Source organism: Oryctolagus cuniculus, chromosome 9 (genome assembly GCF_051225735.1).
Source record: "Oryctolagus cuniculus isolate XC-2025 breed Fujian yellow rabbit chromosome 9, ASM5122573v1, whole genome shotgun sequence".
Classification (NCBI taxonomy): Eukaryota; Metazoa; Chordata; class Mammalia; order Lagomorpha; family Leporidae; genus Oryctolagus; species Oryctolagus cuniculus.
This window is the reverse complement of record NC_142875.1, coordinates 123,153,687-123,175,051: the sequence shown is the minus strand read 5'-3', so window position 1 is coordinate 123,175,051 and position 21,365 is coordinate 123,153,687. Positions and strand designations below refer to the sequence as shown.

General features: G+C 43.2%; 1 protein-coding gene across 1 annotated transcript in view; it reads left to right on the top strand.

Moving 5' to 3' along the window:
• Positions 1–1,556: 1,556 nt before the first annotated feature.
• LMNTD1 (lamin tail domain containing 1) overlaps positions 1,557–21,365 on the top strand; it is a 115,838-nt gene continuing 96,029 nt past the window's right edge. The window contains exon 1 of the mRNA XM_089304707.1: positions 1,557–1,948. The gene's annotated coding sequence lies outside the window, so the exon portion shown is untranslated. The remainder of the gene's footprint in view (positions 1,949–21,365) is intronic.

The window sequence follows — 21,365 nt, the reverse complement described above, 5'->3', positions numbered from 1 at the left end:
TTCGGTAGGAGGGAAGCTGAGTAAAAATTCAATAGAAAATCATTCGCAAGTCCCAGGCAATGCCGATCCCATCCTCCACCTCTTTTCTGTAGTCCTCCTAGTGTTTCTGGAACAACACCTAAACGTTTTTGTCTGGGGGCAGTGTAATGAAATGAGGAAAGCCGTGAGTGTTGACCAAGAAGACTGTGTCTGTCAGTTATCATCAAATGTCAGGGGCATATTAGTAGGGAAATCTTTTTTTTTTTTTTTAACAGGCAGAGTGGACAGTGAGAGAGAGAGACAGAGAGAAAGGTCTTCCTTTGCCATTGGTTCACCCTCCAATGGCCGCCACGGCTGGCGCGCTGCGGCCGGCGCACCGCGCTCATCCGATGGCAGGAGCCAGGTACTTCTCCTGGTCTCCCATGGGGTGCAGGGCCCAAGCACTTGGGCCATCCTCCACTGCACTCCCTGGTCACAGCAGAGAGCTGGCCTGGAAGAGGGGCAACCGGGACAGAATCTGGTGCCCCGACTGGGACTAGAACCCGGTGTGCTGGCGCCGCTAGGCGGAGGATTAGCCTATTGCGCCGCGGCGCCGGCCAGTAGGGAAATCTTTAGGCATAAAAAGAGTAGATAAAATGTTTAATGATGTCGATAAAATAGGGACCACCACCATCTCCTGCAATAATCAAGTGATGGAGTTTTTATAGAGCACCTTGCAGAATGATGAACTCCACAAAGACCAGCTTCTTAGTCCTTGTTCTGTCCCCGACTTAGAATCTCTCTGAAAGGGAAGGGAGTTCCTCTCCATGGCATCACAGCTCTTCCACCCTCTCCTGCTGACCTCTGACCCACAGCTATTCTACAACTGGTTCTTCCACATATCTGGCCTCTCTTTAGGCTTGGCAGGCTTAGGGTTAGCTTTAGCAGGAGCACTGTCTCCTTTCCGCCACCCCCAGCCCTTCTCGTCTGCCTTTGATCCAACTGTGGAGAACAACTCTCGTGTTTTCAGCAGCAATTTTCTGGCTACACATCACCTCCCTAAATCTTAATGGCTTGCAGAGACTTTTAAGTTCCTTAGAAGGAAATTCCCAGGGCCTGGAATGCTGTCCTGCTGGCCGGGTGGGGTTACCAAGCAGTGAAACATCTTCCACGTTCAACAGATCACTGGGGAGCTTTCTGTGGGAAAGGTGTGGCTACCTGAGCTGTATGCATTGAAGAGGCTATCCTCTAGGGAAAACAAAAGGGAAGAAGCAAGGCATTCAGACCATCACATTTAAAATATATCATCTTTTATCTCCTTTCTAAAAAATAATGTTATATTTTCATCAGCACTAAAAAATTGTATTTTTTGAGCAAGATACGATCTTTAAGTTGCCCAATATGACATCCTAAACTGAATTGTGTTAGTGTATCTTTAAGAAAATCTGGTCTATTTTGACCTGTTTTACATAAATTGAAACCCTTCCCAGACGCCTCATACATTATGCATTTGGCAAATTACAGCACTTTTACCTAATCGCTCCTTTAGGAGCTAATGACCCCCTTGCTGCTTTGTACGGCACCTGATCCAATCAGCATGGACAGGGTGTGCTCCCTCTCACGCATTGCCTTAGAAGTCCACATTTAGCTCAAAATTAAGTGCAATTTCAAGGTGTTTTTTAAAATTCTAATCAACCTAGTTTGCTGTAAGCATAGCTTCAACTTACACATTTGTTAAAATTTGTGAAGGTGACTTTGGTAAATGGGCTTTTGTCCTTGAAGAGATACAGCTGTATTTACAGAATGACTCGTACAGAATCAACCATGAAAATTCACTGAATATGCCCTTTGCTCTCATAACTCTGGAACTCACAGCGTAACCTGAAGGACCTAAGTGCACTAAGAACTCAGCGTGTGAGTTAGAAATGTGGCGTGCAGAAGCCCCAGGATCCATGACTTGCCTTTTCTGCTGTCATTATTGTTTTTGGAGGTTTGTGCTTGATATTTTCTTCTATTTCTGAATAAAAACTTGGCTTCTTGGTCCATTAAAAACAGGTAGACTTCATATAACTGACAAATATTTTGAAAAAAGATGAATAATGTATTTTAAAACTACTCATGGACTCTAAGAATGAAGCATTGGGCAGCACCTAAAAATAATACGTCCCAATTTCTTTACTAGAGATGTAATCAAAGGAAGACCCAGGAGAGAGCAGGTGACTTGCCAAGGTCTGTTTCTACCTGTAAGTTGGTGACCAAACCATGGTAAGAAACTACTTTGTGAGAGATTTGGTTTCAGGAAAAAAGATAGGCACAGGCACATTTATGAAAAGATTCTGAAAGAGTTAAGAATTATCTAGTCCATTATAATTTAATACAAAACAGAAAAAATACAACTTGGAAAAGCATCATTCCAAGTAGGTGATTTTCTGTATGTATAATTGAGTAGACCATTATTTTCTAACTGAGTTTTGTATTTGTTGTCATATTTCTTTGAAATGAAAATGAATAATTCAATAATTCTTTTCATTTGGAATTTTACAAATGAAGGATTTAATTAGTTCCTTTGATAGAAAAGAAATGTGTGAAACAAATGTGGCATTACAGAACCGTAACAGGAAAGTTACCTAATGTCATCATTTGTGAGTGTTCACCATCTACGCATAAACAAAGCCACAACCACAGATGCGGAAATCTGTCAGTGCTAACGTGGATGGTTAGTTTTGATAATTACAAGCTGTAGTTATTCATTCTTATTATAAGAGATGTTCTACTCTACTTCTTTAACCTAGGTTTGTTGGTTGTTTGTAACTGAAAATAATGGAAGTCCTCGAATTGAGTGCAGACTTTCACTCTAACTTTGCACTCATAGTCGTATTGATCTGCATGATTGTACCTGATATTTTATGGTATAAAATAATCAGAGGACTTATGGTGTTTTTTCTCCCTGAAATGCAAGGTTTCCTAGCTGCACATTTCCTGTCGCCTTTTCTCCTGTAATAAAGCCAAAGAGTTTGGACAAACTAGAGACTTGGTGTTAACACACATGTGTGGCACACAACACCTCTCCCAACCCAGCTGAGCCTACAAGGAGTTTGAGGCGATCACAAGTGAACAAGGATCCTAAGGCTAGGTTGGGTACTGGCAGTCCCTTCACAACGGAAGAGTGTATAAAAGGGGCATTACGTGCTCTAAACTGGGATGAGTCTGGGAAGATTGAACAATCACATGACAAGTTAGGGGCAGGTGAGAGGTTACATGAGCTCAGAGGGAGCTGAGGTGAAGGTGAATGGGTTCCTGAACCCATTTAGAAACAATGACCTCTGAATGTCACATCATGGCTGCAAACCACCAGCCTGTTCTTTCTGGGTGTGCTTGGGGGGTGGGTTCCACCACTCAATGTCATCATTACCAGCACTCTCTCTTCACATTTTTGGTTCACCATTAATTAAAAACATCAGGAAACATCAACTATGAGTATGCGAGATACTGAGATCACATAGAATAGTACAAAGTCGTTGTTCATAAGAAGTCCACTCTAGCTGGAGGGCAAAGAAAACTCAAATGTGTATTGAAAACTCACCTTGTACCAGGCATGGGAGGAAGTATTTTACATATACATCCTATGTTATGGGTCAAATTGCATAACCTCAAAAAGATATGTCGAAGCTTTTGCCTATGCTAATGTCTTGCAGAGTTTCCTCAATGTCCTGCTCTAGTAAATTTGATGGTATCAGGTCATAGATTTAGATCCTTGATCCATTTTGAGTTGATTTTTGTATAAGATAGAGGTTTTGGTTCATACTTCTGAATGTGGAAACCTGATTTTCTTTTTTATTTAAAGATTTTATTTATTTATTTGAAAGGTAGAGTTACAAATGGAGAGAGGGAGAGACTGAAAAAAATGTCTTCCATCCACTGGGTCACTCCACACATGGATGCAGCAATTGGAGCTGAGCTGATCAAAGCCAGGAGCCAGGAGCTTCTTCTAGGTCTCCCACATGGATGTAGGGGCCCAAGGATTTGGGCCATCTTCTACTGCTTTGCCAAGCCATACCAGAGAGCTGGAACAGAAGAAGGGCAGCTGAGACATAACTGGCACCCATTTAGGATGCTGGCACCACAGGCAGATGCATAGGGCAGGCTCCAGAAATCCAATTTTCAGAGCGCCATTTTTTGAAGATACTGTCCTTTCTCCAAGGATTGATTTTAGCTCCTTTGTAAAAGCTCGGTTGGTTGTAGATGTGTGGATGGACTTCTGGGGATTCTATTCTGTTATTGGTCTACACGTATGTTTTTGTGCCAGTTCCAGGCTGTGTTGACTATAACTGCCCTGTAGTATATCTTGAATTCTGTATTGTGATGCTTCAGGCTTTTTTGTTGACGTTAAGATTGATTTAGTTATTCAAAGTCTCTTGTGTTTCCATATAAATTTTAGCATCATTGTTTCTAGATCTGAGAAAAATGTCATTGGTATTTTGACTGGGATCACATTGTATTGGTAAATTGCTTTTGGTAGTATGGACATTTTTATGACATACTTCCAATCTATGAAAATGGAAGATTTTTCCACTTTTTGTGACTTCTATTTTTTCTTTAATGTTTTGTAATTTTTATTGTAGAGACCTGTGACATCCTTGGTTAAATTTATTCCAAAGTATTTTTTGTAGATATTGTGAATGCAACTTATCTTACATGTTCTTTCTCAGTCATGACATTGTGTATACAAAGGCTATTGATTTTTGTTTGTTAATTTTATATCCTGCAACTTTACCTAAATCCTTTTTTAGTTCTAATAATCTCTTAGTGGAATCTTTATGTTTCCCTATTATTAAATCATGTTGTCTGCAAACAGCTATAATTTGACTTCTTCCTTTCCAATTTGTTTCCCTTTGATTTCTTTTTCTTGTCTAATGACTGACTAAAACTTGTAGGACTGTATTGAATAGCAATGATGAAAGTTGACATCCTTGTCTGGTTGCAGATCTTAGAGGAAATGTTTCCAACTTTTCCCCATTCAATATGATACTTTCTGTGGGTTTGTCATATATTGCCTTGACTGTGTTGAAGAATGTTCCTTCTATACCTAGTTTGCTTAAGATTTTTTGTTTAAATCATGGAAGGATTTTGGATTTTATGAAATGCTTTGTCTGCATCTGTTGAGATCATCATATGGTTTTTATTCTTCAATTTGTTAATATGATGTATCACATTTATTGATCTGTGAATGTTGAACCACCCTGCATACCAGGGATAAATCCCACTTGGTCCAGGTGATTGATCTTGCTGATGCGTTGTTGGATTCATTTAGCTGGTATTTTGTTGAAGATTTTTGAATTTGTATTTATCAGGGATATAGGTCTACAGTTCTCTTTGTTGTATGTTTTTCTAGTTTTGGAACTAAGTTGATGCTAGCCTCATAGGAGTTTGAGAAGATTCCCTCCCTTTCAGTTGTTTTGAATAGTTTGAAAAGAATTGGAATTAGTTCTTTAAAAATTTGATAGAATTCAGCAATGAAGACATCAGTCCTGGGCTTTTCTATGTTGGGAGGTCTTTATTACTGATTTAGTTTCCATCTTTTTTATTGGTCTGTTTAGGTTTTCATTGTCTTTGTGCCTCAGTTTTGGTAGATTGTATGTGTCCAGGAATCTGTCCATTTGTTCTAGATTTTCTAGTTTGTTGGCATATAGCTCTTTGTAGTAATTCCTGATTATTTATATTTATGTGGTATCTGTTACATTTCCTTTTTCATCTCTGATTTTATTGGTTTGGATCTTCTCCTTTCTTTTTTTTTTTTGTTAATTGGATCAATGGTGTATCAATTTCATTTATTTTTTTAAAAACTCTTCATTTCACTGATCTTTTGTGTTGTTTCTTTTGTTTCAATTTTATTTATTTTTTCTCTTATTTTAATTATTTCTTTCCTCCTACTAATTTTGGGTGTGGTTTGTTGTTGATTTTCTAGGTCCTTGAGATGCATTGATAGCTCATTTATTTTATGCCTTGTTTCTAGATGTAGGCACTAATTGCTATAAACTTCCCTCTGTACACTGCTTTTGTTGTGTCCCATCAGTTTTGATATGTTGTATTTCATCTTTGTTTACAAGAATGTTTTTTATTTCCCTTTTGATTTTTTCTATGACCCACAGCTCATTCAGAAGCATGTTATTCAGTTTCTATGTGTTTGCATATCCTCTGGAGATTCTTAGGTGGTTAATGTCCAGCTTCATTCCATTGTGGTCAGAAAAGATATATGGCATGATTTCAATTTTTTCGAATTGGCTGAGACTTGCTTTATGGCCTAGCATATTGTCTATTCTAGAAAAAGTTTCATGCACTGATGAAAAGAATGTATATTTGTTAACTGGTGAATGAAATGTTCTATAGCTTTGTTAGGTCCATTTGGTCATAGTGTAGATTTGCTTTGCTGTTTCTTTGTTGATTTTCTGACTGGTTGAACTGTCCATGGATGAAATTGGGGTGTTGCAGTCTGCCATTATTATTGATTGGAGTCTGTGTCTCCCTTTAGATCCATTACCATTTGTTTTATTTATTTTTTTATATTTCCACAACTTTTTATTATAGCTCAGAATTAAATACACCTGCTTTCAAAGACAGGTTGTTCTTCATATTGAATTTTTTCTTAATTTGTCTTCAAATGGCCAGTCAGGAAAATCAGAAAAGTTCAGTGTGCCAAGAGTCACAAAAGTGCCATTCTGATAACCACTCACAGTAAGGACATGCATCTAAAAAAACCTTTGACTTATTTCAGGAACTTACTAAAAGAGCCTCATAAGCTAAATTTTAATTTTTCAGTCAACAAATTCACCTTAAATATAAAATGGGTAAAAGGATAAATAAGTCTGAACTTCAGAACTTTTCCACTTCAAATAACTGCCTTCAGCAAATCTGCAGGTTACAGTTGTTACCAATAACAGAAGGAACCAGTCAGAGAAGGAAGCCTCAGAGTTCTGTTTGTTGTTCCCGTCCCAGTACCCACCCTATCATTTGTTATAAATAGCCAGGTGCCCTGGCATTGCATGAGTATACATTATAGTCACGTCTTCCTTTTGTAATTGATCACTTAATCATTATATAATACCCTTCTTTGTCTCTTTTAATGGTTTTTGTGTTAAAGTCTATTTTGTTTGATATTAGGATGGCTACAGCTGCTCAATTATGCTCTCTTTGTTGTAGAGATGTGTTTCTTGTAGGCGGCAAATAGATGGATGTTGTTTTTCAATCCATTCAGCCAATCTTTATCTTTTAATTGGAGAATTTAGGCCATTTACATTCAAGGTTACTAATGATAAGTAACAACTTGGTCCTGCCATTTTCCATAAGTATTTCTATTGCTTTCCTTGAATTTCCTTTGCAAATTTACTAGGAGATTGCCTGCTTTCACATTCTTTAACAATGATGACTGTCTATATTTCTCTGTGTAGCACATGCTTAAGCATCACTTGTAAGCTGGATTAGTGGTGACAAATTCTTTTAATTTCTGTTTGTTATAGAAGGTCTTTATATCACCTTCATTCACAAATGAGAACTTTGCAAGGTACAGTATTCTGGGTTGAAAGTATTTTTTTTTTTCTTTTAAGACTTGGACTCTGTCTCTCCATTCTCTACTAGCCTTTAAAGTTTATAATGAGAAAACAGCTGTGAGTCTAGTTTGAGATCCTCTGAAGTTAATCTGGCATTTCTCTTTACATTTTAGAATCTTTTCATTATGTTTTACTGTTGAAGGTTTCACTACAGTGTGTCATTATGAAGATCTTTCCTGGTCATGTCTATTAGGAGTTATATGTGATTCCTGTACTTGGATGTCTGTTTCTTTTTCCAAATTAGAGAAGTTTTCTGTTATTATTTCACTGCATATGTTGTATAATCCATTCTCTCTAGCCATACATTTAGGAACTCCTAAGACCCTTATGTTGGGTTGCTTGATGGCATCCTATAGATCTTAACACTGTTTTTGATTTTTCTAATTTCTTCTTTTTTTGGTCTGTTATTTCCAAAGATTTATCTTCTAGCTTGTGTATTCTTCCTTCTGCCTCATCAACTGTTGCTAAGGCTTTCCATTGTATTTTTATTTGACATATTGAATGCTTCATTTCTAATATTTCAGCTTGATTTCTCTGCAAATTCTCTCTCATGGGAAAGTTTTTCACCCAAGTCATTTACATAGTTCTTTAACTCACGTATTTGCTTCCATGTAATCTTATAATAGTACTTTTGAATTTCTTTTCAGGCATTTCATCAGTGTCTTCATTTTAATATTCTAATATTCAAGTATTGTTGTGTTCCTTTGGGGGAGTTATGTTGCCTTCCTTATTCTTGTTTTTGTATTTCTGTGTTTATTTTTAAGCGTTTATGGAAACACTTGTTGGTTTTCTTCTCTGATGGGTTTTATCTTTGAACTATGCCTCTGTGGCTTAGTGGAGTGTCTGATCCTGCAGTGAATACCCAAAGGTATGTGCTTGGTGGGGCCAGGGGGCCCTGGTCATTGCTCAAGGGTAGGATGAGAATCCAGGGTGAAACCAAGTTGGACGTGGTAGATTTCCTCTGCTGTCAGCAGCGGAGAGGGTGTGAACATGCCTGTTGACTTAATCACAACCTCACCTCCTCTCTTCCAAGGTGGTTAGAATGCTCAGGGTTAGCCCATAGTGGGTACACCCCCATCCATGTTTGCACATGAATTTCAATGTGAGCATGGAACTTCTGCAGTGACTTACCCCAGGCAATCAGACAGTGCTGAGCCTCTGATGCCAGACACAGTGATTACCTAGACTCAGATGTTCCCCATCGTTCAGCCACAGGATTCCTCTAGTCACAGTGCACAAGGCTCCCACATTCAAGGGGTGCAGAGAATCCCCTCTCCACCCCCTGAGCCTGCCCCAGTCACAGAGAGAGCAGAGTCATTTCCGCATCCAGCAGCCTGTGGGCGCTCTGCCTAGGCAGTTTGAGCCCTGGAGCCTGTGGTCGGTTGAGAGAATGGGAACACCTCACAGTCCTAAGTGGGTGTCCAGCCCCCTGTAAACCCAGCCAACCAGACTACTCAAAGTTAGTGGGAGACGATTCTGGTCACATGTGTGACTTTTTCTCAAGTTTTTCTAGCTAGTTAGTTGCAGACTGGAGTGTAGAATTCAGTTATAATCTCAAAATTATTTATTTTGGAATAAAGCGAGATATAAACCAATGTAATTTCTAACACAGCTAACACTGTGTACCATATAAATTTGTTTAAGGACTAAGTTAGATGGCCCATTCATTTCCTTGGGTTGCTCTAGCAAAGAATGACAAACAGGATAGGTTTAAACAGTGGATGACAGCCTCACAGTCTGGAAGCTGTAAGTCCCAGATCAAGTGTCAGTAGTGTGGTTGCTTCTGAGGGTGCCTAAGGAGAACTAGCTCCATCCCTGTCTCCTAGCTACTCACAGGAAGCTGACAGTCCTTTGTGTTTGTGGCTGTCGGTGCACCTGCGATGTTTTGGATGTGGCTTGGATGTCCCCTGAGTGTTCATGTGTGGAAATCTTGATCCCCAGTGTGGTGGTAGTAGGAGGTGTTGGACTTTTAAGATCTAAGACCCATGGTTGGTCCTTAGGTCATGAGGGGTGTCTTACGAAATGGATAAGGTAACTTATGTGTGCCCTTGGTCGTTCTCATGAAAGGCTTGGTATAAAAGAGATTCCCACGAAAGACCCTCTCCCTTTCTCTTTCTGCTTCCTGCTACTATAGACCTTGGGAAACAGCAGATAATGGCTCAGGTGATTGGGTTCCTGTTACCTGGGAGACCTGAATTGAGTTCCGGCGTTCTGGCTCCAAAAATGTCCGTAGTACACATTTGGGGAAAACCAGCCAATGGGACTCCCCGACCTGTATCTGTCTTGTCTCTCTTCCTCTGAAATAAACAAACTGAAAAATCTATAAATTAGAAAGGAAAATAAGATTCCCTAATGTTAACTATGCATATTGGCTATGAAACACTGACTTGGTCCATATCAGAGTAGCCAGATGGAAGGTGAGTTCCAGGTGATAGCAGGGAACACTCTGGTCCTCAGAGAAGTGCTGTTGTTAAATATTGCCTGTGATGTGTGCCCATTAGGTGGCATTAACTAAGCCTGCCTTCACCAAATGGACAAGTGGTTTCAAAAGAGGCCTGCAAGGAAATGATGGAGAGAAGATAATAAGCAAACACAACAGGAGCAAGAACATTGCACAACAGCCGTTTCTGCTCCTGAAGAAAAGCTTCTGTTCAGTTACAGTGTGAAATCCGAGAAATGATGATTTAATTAGGTGTGACAGGTAGCTGGCCCCGGGATGCAGATTCATCATGAAGATTGCTGGACGTGTGGATTTACATCAGTGGTCATTAATGAGCTCCAAACTCATACAGTGCTGTGAAATAGTAGCTGGCAGTACATGTTAGTTGTTTTATATAAATGGAAATGCCTGTACTAGGAAAGATTGTTCATATTCTATTTTATTTGAGAGACAGAGCTTCCATACACTGGTTCACTTTCTAAGTGCCTGCAGTGGCTGGGGCTGGGGCCAGGGCTGTAGATGGGAGCCAGGAACTCAAGCTATGTCCCACATGATAGCAGGAAACTAATTACTTGAGCCATCGTTGCTAACTCCAAGGGAGTGTAATAGCAGGAAGACTGGGCTATTACTTGAACTATACTTGAGCTAAGAGGGGAGCCAGCGCTTGAATGCAGGCACTCCAGACGTGGGATATGGGGGACCCAATCCGTGTTCCAGTCACTACAGCCAACCACCTGCCCCCAAAATGTTTTCTATAGTGATATAAAATTATGAAGAGTTTGGAGACCTTCCTAAAAATGAGCTAAAGGAGCCACTGCTCTCTTCCTGAATATCTCCTTCAGCTTCTGTATAGGATGGTTTGTATCGTTACAAAATCACCTCAAAGGAAAATCATAGACCATTTTGGAGGATAGACCCAATCGGATAGGTTCAGGAACAAAATGCATTAACAGGCTTCATATTCTCTTGTGTCTAGCACCAGCATTGCCACACAGTGCCTTACGTATGCAATGACAGGAATGTTCTACATCTGTGCTGTCCAATACAGTAGTCACCAGTGATGGATGGCTCTTGAAATGTGATGAGTGTGACTGAGAAAGGCAAGCTTTAATTTTATATAATTATTTTAAATTTTCAGTTGTTTATATGTTTATTTTGTTTATTTGCCTTTTCATCTCCTTGGAAGTCAGAGAGAGAGAGAGAGAGAGAGAGAGAGAGAGATCTTTCATCCACTGCTTTTATTTCCCAAATGCCAGCAACAGCCAAGGCTGAGCCAGCGTTAAGTCAGGAGCCCAGAAATGATCCAGGACTCCCACATGGGTGGCAGGGGCCCAAGCACTTGAGCTGTCATCTGTTGCCTCCCAGGATGTGTTAGCAGCAAGCATCAGACATGGAGGAGCCAGGACTCAAACGCGCACTCTGATACGGGGTATGGGCATGTCGAGCTGCAGCATAAACTACTGTGCCACGACACCTTCCCACAATGGCTCAATTCAAATAACTGCATCTGGCTAATGCCACTAGTATGTATCCTCAGCTCCAGGATTCAAGGTCCTTGAGAGAGATGACTGAGCACTTGCTAAGATTCCCCAGCATTTAGCACAATGCCTACTGCATACTTGTCAAATGAAACCAGCAATCGGGAAATGCAGCTCACGCTACAGGAAAGCAAAGAATAACCCCCATGGCACACGCCCATCGTAACAATGACCACTGCACTCCCGAACCTATTAAGGAATGCTGACAAAATTCATTTGGGGCAATCATTATCGAAAGTAGCTTGCAGGCTCATTCGTTGAACAAATAGCTTCTGTGTGACTATCCTGGCTTACCAAGCAAATGAGATCCAACAAAACCCATAAAGTCTTGTGAGGCCCCTGCCTGGACATGAGATTGCTAAGGGTTTCAACTGGCCTCCTGTCAAGGTCATGGTCCATGCTGGGGAGGTGGGGACACATTCCCCCTCTTGCTGCACAAGCCAAGCTCAGTGGCAGGCACTTCCGGCAGCCTTCCTGTTTCCTCATTCATGGGTAGCTAAGGAAGCCTGGCTGGCCCATTGTCACTAGGGCCCCGGGGTGCTGGGTTCCCAGCTCTGGGTGTCACAGAGGAAGACGGCATGGTGGGAGGGGAGAGAATAGGCAACAGCCACCGGGAACAGGACACACTGGCAGTTCCCAGAGCTCAGACTCACGGAACCAAATGGAAGATGAGTGCTGGAACCCCCCCCCCTCCCCGTGCCAGGCAGCTCACTGGCTATGTGCCTTTCCTCTCTCCACTGGCACCTGACAGTCTGGAGAAACTCTGTGATTGGCACGGCCACGGACAAATCAGAGCAATGCATTTTCTTAACTGCACAGGAAGTTTCTAAGGTATTGGAAATGCCATGGAGTTGCTGGTTTGGAGAGAAACATTGTACAGCCCATTTTAAAGTGAAAAAAAAGTTTAAATGGTGTGTGGGCTGAGCCTTGATTGTGGAAATAAGCATGCACAGATAGGAGAGATGGGAAAGACATATTAAAGTGGCTAGCGTGTAACCAGAGATCTCTCCTAGAAGTGGAGGTTTAGGTGATTCTTCTTTATTCATTTATTTTGGCTTGCCTATATTATCCAAATTTCCTTTGGTAAATATGCATTACATTTATAATGAGAATGCATCTTGCTTATATTCTCTACTTTGAATAACTAAGTTATTCTTTGCTAATAATAATACTAGCATAGTAGTGCAACAGGCAAAGGGGGGATGAGGAGTTGGCATTGTGGTACAGCATGTTAATCTGCTGCCTGTGATGCCGGCATCCCGTGTGAGTGCTGGTTCGAGACCTGGCTGCTCCATTTCCAATCCAGCTTCCTGCTATTGCAGCAGGGAAGGAAGGCAGGATAAGATGGCCAAGTGCTTGGAGCCTCTACCACCCATACTGGAGACCTGGATGGAGTTTCAGGCTCCTGGCTTCATCCTGGCTGTTGGGGCCATTTAGGGAATATACCAGCGTGTGGAAGATCTCTTTCTCTCTCTGCCTTTACTTGGCTATCTGTCACTCCCTTTCAAATAAATAAATAAATCATTAAAAAAAATGGAAGGGAGAGAAGAGAAAAAACTTCTTTAAATAACTTGTCCAAAAATTACTGCTTCTATTGATTCTTTTCAAAAGATTTATTTTATTTTATTTGGTAGGCAGAGGCAGAAGGAGAGATCTTGCATCTGCTGGTTCTCTCCTCAGATGGCTGCAATGACCAGAGCTGTGCCGATCCAAAGCCACGGGCCAGGAGCTTCTTCCAGGTCTCCCACCTGGGTGCAGGGGCCCAAGCACTTGGGCCATATTGTATTGCTTTCCCAGGTCATAGCAGAGAGCTGGATCAGAAGTGGAGCAGCCAGGACTTGAACTGGCGCCATATGGGATGCCAGCACTGCAGGCAGTGGCTCTACCTGCTACACCACAGGGCCAGCCCCTCTACTGATTTTTAAAACTATTTGACAGTTGTTATGAAGTTGATTGTTTTTACCAAACTCCAGGAGCCAACAGGAACCATTTTGATCAGCTGAGAGTTTGCCTAATTTAAAAATTGATTTAGAAATGATAATATTTTCAAGATTTTAATTTATTATTCATATTTATATTATTTATTATATATTATTTATATTTATATTATTTACTTATTTTTATTTATTTATTAGAGAGGTAGAGTTACAGAGAGAAGGAAAGGCAGAGAGCAAGGTTTTCCACTCGCTATTTCACTCCCCAAATGGCTGCAACAGCCAGAGCTGAGCCAAGCCAGGAGCCAGGAGCTTCTTTTGGGTCTCCCATGTGGGTGTAGAGGCCCAAGCACTTGTGCCATCTTCCACTGCTTTTCCAGGTGCCAATGGGAGCTGGATTGTAAGTGGAGCAGCTGGGACATGAACTGGTGCCCATATGGGATGTGGGCACTGAAAGTGGAGGCTTTACCCGCTACGCCACAGCACTGGCCCCTAGAAATATTAATACATATTTTTAAGAATATATTCAATCATTGAACTAATGATGCTAGAAATGGCAGCTTGCTGGAGGTGCTATTGAATGAGACAGAAACTGGCCTCCCTCACGAATGTTACCGCGACTGTTATGTTGGTTTACTTGCTTTTACTATAAATACTTTCAAACATGGCTTGTGTTGCACTGTGGAATTCGATAAGAAAAATATTTACTATTGTAAATAATCCAGCATTCTGAAGGGGCTAAATGATCTATATATAAAGACATCAAAACCTGTTTGACCATTTTAGAAAACAGCACTGAAAAGATCTGGTACCAAAGGAAAATCTGAATTACTAGCATTCAGAATACCAGGAAAGGCTCATTAGCAAGATGCCAGCTTAATTCTGCTTTTTTTTAAAAGATTTTACTTAGTAAGCCGGCGCCGTGGCTCAATAGGCTAATCTTCCACCTTGCGGCGCCAGCACACCGGGTTCTAGTCCCGGTTGGGGCGCCGGATTCTGTCCCGGTTGCCCCTCTTCCAGGCCAGCTCTCTGCTATGGCCAGGGAGTGCAGTGGAGGATGGCCCAGGTGCTTGGGCCCTGCACCCCATGGGAGACCAGGAAAAGCACCTGGATCCTGGCTCCTGCCATCAGATCAGCGCGGTGCGCCGGCTGCAGCGGCGGCCATTGGAGGGTGAACCAACGGCAAAGGAAGACCTTTCTCTCTCTGTCTCTCTCTCTCTCACTGTCCACTCTGCCTGTCAAAAATAAAAAAAAAAAAAAGATTTTATTTAGTTATTGAGAAGTAAAGTTACAGACAGTGAGAGGGAGAGACACAGAGAAAGGTCTTCCTTCCGTTGGTTCACTCCTCAAATGGCTGCAACAGACCAAGCTGCGCCGATCCGAAGCCAGGAGCCAGGTGCTTCCTCCTGGTCTCCCATGCAGGTGCAGGGGCCCAAGGACTTTGGCCATCTTCTACTGCTTTCCCAGGCCACAGCAGAGCTGGGTTGGAAGAAGGGCCGCTGGGACTAGAACCGACCATAAGGGATGCCGTGCCTCAGGTGGAGGATTAACCCACTGTGCCAGGGACCCGCCCCTAATTCTGCTTTTCTTTAGTTGATGGGTCCTGTACAATGCGTATCCACCACCTATCACATTTTCAAGATTCGTGTTCTAGAAAATTCTTCATATTAAAAATCATAACACTTGCAGACAGACTGAACTGCAAATATCACAAAATTAAAGCTCCCGTAGATCCCTCTAAGGATTTCCTAAGATCACCAGGACACTATGTTTGAGAACGATGGCAGCTTGCTACCACTGGAGTTTTGGCCCCTGCTTCTCTTGGTGGATTTCTCTTTCTGAAATGTGATCCGTGTTCCTTCTCTGGATGGATGTGCTTAGTCTACTTTTTCCTCCCGTAATGATCAAAGCCAGGACACACTGGAGACTGAGAGACTTGGGGTTAGCACACGAGTGTGTTACGCATCCCTGGTCCCAACCCTGCCCCTGAGGGTTTTGAGAAAGTTGCATGTGAACAAGGGTCCAGGGAGCAGGTCTGGTTCTGGCATTCCCGCCACAGGACAGCAGATCTTGTCAAAGGTGCTCTCGGCCAAGGTGACTCTGGAAAGCGGAGTAGTTGGCCTGAATAGCCCATGGTAGATGAGATGAACTGGAGCAGAAGGCAGAGACGAGGATGGTTCGTGAAACAGTTCACAAACCCTGCACTCTGATTTTCATGTGATTTCTGTAATCACCAGTCTGCTCTTCCTGGGCCTGCGGTAGGTCTCCCATTCTATCCCGTCTTGATCCGTTCCCTTCTCTCCTGGCTTTGGGTTCAGCCTTTTTAAAAATTTTATTTACTTGTTTTTTGAGAAGCAGGAAGAAATATAGACAGGGCAAACACCTATCCACTGGTTCAGCACTTACTAAAAAAATATTCCGGGCCAGCACTGTGGTGTAGTGGATTAAGCTGCCACCTGCAAAGCCAGCATCACATATCAGAGTTCCTGGCTGCTCCACTTGCAATCCAGCCACCTGCAAAGGTGCTTGGGAAAGCAGTAGAACATGGCCCAAGTTCTTGGGACCCTGCCACCCACAGGGGAAACCCCAGTGTGTGTGTGTATGTGTGTGTGTCCATCACTTTCTGTCACTCTGCCTTTCAAATAAATAAAATAAATCTCTTTTGTATAGAGATTTATTATTTTATTCACTTGAAAGGCAGCATTACAGAGAGAGGCGGGGAGAAAGAGAAAGAGAGAGATCTTCCATCCACTGGTTCACTCCTCAAATGGCCACAATGGCCAGGGCTGGGCCAGACCAAAGCTGGGGCCCAGGAGCTGCTTCTGGGTCTCCCACACAGGTGCAGTGGCCCAAGCATTTGGGCCATCTTCCACTGCTTTCCCTTGTGCATTAACGTGGAGCTGGATTGGAAGTGGAGCGCCCAGGACTCGAACCAGTGCCCATCTGAGATGTCAGCGACACAGACAGTGGCTTTACCCATTATGACACAATGTCTGGCCCAAATAAAATCTTTAAAAACTGAATCCAGGTCTTGTGATTTCATTCCTTGACCTCGAAATTGTCAATCACCAACAATTAGAGCTTCAGACCAAGCATCCAAACCATCAGGTGTAGTATAATAATGCGTCCAGCATTCACCCCACCCAGGAGGGCCATGGCAGGGGAACTTGTTCTTTGCCTTTCTGATTGACACCTGCCCTCAACACCTGCACTACAGCCTGCTTTTCTGTTTGCACTGAAAACCTCTCATCTGCAGGAATTCTGTATATTCAGCTTAATTTGTGTGTATAAAACCATGTGATGGAGGTAGCGGTGCCCCGGTTTAAAAGGAAAACTCAAGGTGCCGTGTGGTGAAGAAACAGTGTGGCAGACATAAAGTCGCTGTGTGGCAAGGCCAGGGTTTGAAGCAGGTTGCTCAGACTTCAAGCCCAAGCTGTTCTCCTGTGCTGTGCTGTTGCCCTGGGACTCAGGTCTAACACTCTGAGGCCAGTTGGAACATGTCACCACTGAATTGGCCCAGGACCAATTCTCTAATCACATGGCTGCTTCTAAGCCACACATAATTGGACTCTTTATTAGCAAGCTGGGCTCAGCAGGTACTTTGATCTTTCAGGAAAGCTGCAGTGAATGCAAAGTAATAATGGGAGAGCCATCTAGCCCTTCAAAGCAGAGAATGGTCCTCGTGGTCACTACCACCTGTCCTTTTAGCTCCTGCACACCAGCAGCCCGTTTGTAGTTATTCCTAAATTGTGTTGTCACCTCAGGTGCATTGTTGCCACCACTCTTTTACAATGTTCTCACCTTTTCTGACTTTGTTTCTCCTTTTACCAGTTTCCATGACCCAGCATTAAAAACATTTACTTAAAAATACGCCACATTCTTTGGCCTCACTCTGCCTGCATTTGCCTGGCTAGACACCACCCTCCATGAGCCCTGTTGGTCATCTTCTCTATGCCTGTGCCTACAGGTGACTCCACTGTGACTGTTTGCCTGGTTGTGCCTCACATCTGGGATCCCAAGCCCCAGTCGTGCCCCTAGGACTTCCAAAGAGTCCCCCACCCTTTCCCTAATACTCTTCCCTTCGGGTCTCTACAGCAACTCTGAGATTTCCTCTCAGCCCAGGCCTCCCACGCTCTCTCCCTTCCAACTCTTAGTGGATGACTTAGACTCCTACGTCACTGACACAGTCTAAACCATCAAACAGACAGGAACAGCTTCGTCTCATTAAAGCTGTGTACCTCTCGATCTGTTCCCATGTTCTTCTGCATCCCCTTTGTTGAAATGGAATGAATGGGTCTGCTCCTATCAGCAGCCAGTCCCTCCACTCATACTCAGATCCCACCACTCTCACCTTTCCAAGGGCTCCTGTTCTCATCCTTCCACCCTCTCTATTCTGCAGCATCAACAGCCTTCTCTGCACCAGGTCATGCCAGACAACATCCAAACAAGTGCTCTGAGTGGAATCTCTCAAACAGCAAAAACCGAACACTTCCGGTCCATCGGGATGGTCTCGACTGTGTTTCCCTGTTTGTATTCTTAGAAAACCTCCTTAAGATAACTCCCTGACTTTGACTCACCCCTTACTTCGCTCCTGTTTAACCATCCACTGAATATGCTCTTGTAAGAGCCATAGACAGCCTCAGCAGCACCGGATCCTACTTGCACTTCTCTGGTTGCTATGTACCCACCTTCTTTCAAGAATATCCAACCCAGGAGCCGGCACTGTGGCTCAGTAAGTTAAAGCCCTGGCCTGCAGCGCCTGCATCCCATGTGGTTGCCTGTTTGAGACCTGGCTGCTCCACTTCCAATCCAGCTCCCTGCTAAGGTGCCTGGGAAAGCAGTGGAGGATGGCCCAAGTGCTTGGGCCCCTGTACCACGTGGGAGACGCAGAAGGAGCTCCTGGCTCCTGGCCTGAGCCTTGATGTTGCAGCCATTTGGGGAATGAACCAATGGATAGAAAATCTCTCTCTTTCTGTCCTCTCTCTCTCCCTGTGTAACTCTGCCTTTCAAATAAATAAAATGAAGTCTTAAAAAAAAAGTGCCCCCAACCCAATTGTCCAATCCCTTCTTGGAAAGCTTTTCTTGCTTGGCTTTTAAGCCTGGCTTTGGACAACCTCTTCCTTATTTCTCCTCTCGTATATTGATCTCAAAATGTTGTGCTGTGCCAGAGCATCATCGTTGTGTACTCAGATCTCTCTAGATCCAGCCCATGGTCCTGACCATCAGCCACCACGGGAAGTCTTCAGTTGCCATGAATTCAACCCCCTTTCCCTGACTTTCAGACCTGTGTAATCAACTGACTCTTCTGTCAGGGCTTAACCTCGGGTCAGTTCCTCTGGTGAAGGATCGGCTTGCAACTGGAAATGTGCATGTGCCACAGTTCTGCCAATGACTTGAAAGAAAATTTTCTGCAGGGCTTCCAAGGACCGTTTCCTAGCTATTAAAAAAGAATGTGGGCCGGCGTCGCGGCTCACTAGGCTAATCCTCCGCCTTGCGGCGCCGGCACCCCGGGTTCTAGTCCCGGTTGGGGCGCCGGATTCTCTCCCGGTTGCCCCTCTTCCAGGCCAGCTCTCTGCTGTGGCCAGGGAGTGCAGTGGAGGATGGCCCAGGTGCTTGGGCCCTGCACCCCATGGGAGACCAGGAAAAGCATCTGGCTCCTGGCTCCTGCCATCGGATCAGCGCGGTGCGCCGGCCGCAGCGCTCCGGCCGCGGCGGCCATTGGAGGGTGAACCAACGGCAAAGGAAGACCTTTCTCTCTGTCTCTCTCTCTCACTGTCCACTCTGCCTGTCAAAAAATAAAAATAAAAAAATAAAATAAAAAAAAAAAGAATGTGTAAGTGAGATCCATTGTTTCGCTGTTGGTCCCACATCCTTCTGTCTACAAGGCCCTGTATGGTCAGGCCTTACTGTCTTTCCCATCCTGGGCCATTCTTTGTTTCCTTAACGCACCAGCCTCTTCGTTTTTCCCCAGCACCGGTGTCAGGATCGTGGCCCTTGCTTGTCTCTCTGCCTTTCCTCCAATTCTCCACCTGGCTTGCTGCTGCTTATCTTGCAGGACTCAACTCACATCTCTAGAAAGGCTTCTCCTGTTCCTTACATCGCAGTTATAAATAATGGTATAAATGCAGCATTCTTTTCCTAGTGACTTATTGCGTAACTCTTACCATGATGTAAATTCACTAGTTTTATATATTTCCTTGCTTGTTTTCTAAATAACCCACTAGAACACAAGATCCTAGAGAAGCTGATTCTTGAGGGAATGTTAATCATCTTTCCAGACAGCCTGTGTTTTATAGTTGGCCCTTTGTAGGCACGAGTTCTGTATCCACAGATTAAATCGACCACAGTTTGAAACTATTTTTTAAAAATGCATCTCTAGTGAATACATACAGATGTTTTTCTTGTCACTGTTTCCTAAAGACCACAGTATAATGGCTATTTACATAGCATTACAATATATTAGCAAATATAGGAAAGCTGGAGATGATTTCAAGTATAAAGTAGAATATGCATAGGTTATATGCACATACTGTGCCATTTTATGAGCATTCGTAGATTCTGGTATTTTCATGGGTTCTGAAACGCAGCCCCCTTGGATACCAGGGGTCATCTGTGTTTCCAGTACCTAAAACAATGGTTGACACGTTGAATATGCTGAATCATTGAATATGCACTGACCTCCAGTATTGGAAATATGTGATAGGCGTGGCATGACTAAATAGAATGTTTGTAGGCCAATGCTGTGTTGTAGCAGGTAAAGCTGCAGCCTGTAATTCCAGCATCCCATATGGGCAGCAGTTTGTATCCTGGTTGCTCTACTTCTAATCCAACTCCCTGCTAATGGCCTGGGAAAAGCAGTGAAAGATGGCCCAAGTACTAGGGCCCCTACTGCCCATGTGGGAGACCTGGAAGAAGCTCCTTACTCTTGGTTTTGGCTTGTCCCAGCTGGGAGTGAATGAATGGATGGAAAATATCTCTCTCTCATTCTGTGTGTGTGTGTGTGTGTGTGTCTTCCTCTCTGTTACTCTTTTAAATAAATATACAGAATATTTAAACCACAGATCTGAGAGGTCAGACTGGCTTCAACATATACATTATCCAATCGGTTGTAATTGAGCTCAGATTGAGAAAGTGGTACCAGCATGAAGTTACTACACTAAACTTAACCTAAAGTAACTCTGATTCAAAATAAAAATATATTTTATTTGTTTGGAAGGCAGAGAGCCAGAGAGAAAAAGATATTTCATCTTTTGGTTTTATTTTATTTGTTTGAAAGGCAAAGAGACAGAAAGAAAGAGATGTTTCATCTTCTGGTTTATTCCCCACATGCCCACAACAGCCCAGAATCTGGGGCATGTTGAAGCCAAGAGCCCGTAACTCTATGTGGATCTCTCATGTGGGTGGCAAGGAACACGGTACTTGGGCCATCAGTTGTTGTCTCCCAGGGTGTGTATCTGCCGGAAGCCGGACTCAGAAGCAGAACAGGGACTTGAGTCCAGGCACTCTGATATGGGATGCAGGCGTCCCAAGCCTTAACAGGTGCACAAATACCTGCCCCTCAAAATAAAAATCCATAAAACAGGTTTTCAATGCTTTTCTTTCCTAAAGTGAGGAGAGAAAGGGAGATCAAAAGATAGGTTTCTTGTTTGTCTGGTTTTTGAAGGGAGAAAACAGGTGTATTTGGAAAATACAGCCAATGTGTATTTTCAGGTGCTTCTGGTATTACAGCAGAGATGGCCAAGGAGAAGGGAGCTTGGATCAGTCAGGGTTGCTTTATAGAGCACCGTAGACTGGGAGGTTTTGGTAGCAGGCATTCGTCTCTCAGCCTCCTGGAAGCTGGCAGAGAGAGAGAGAGAGAGAGCGTGTGCGAGTTCCCTAGCATCCTGAATCT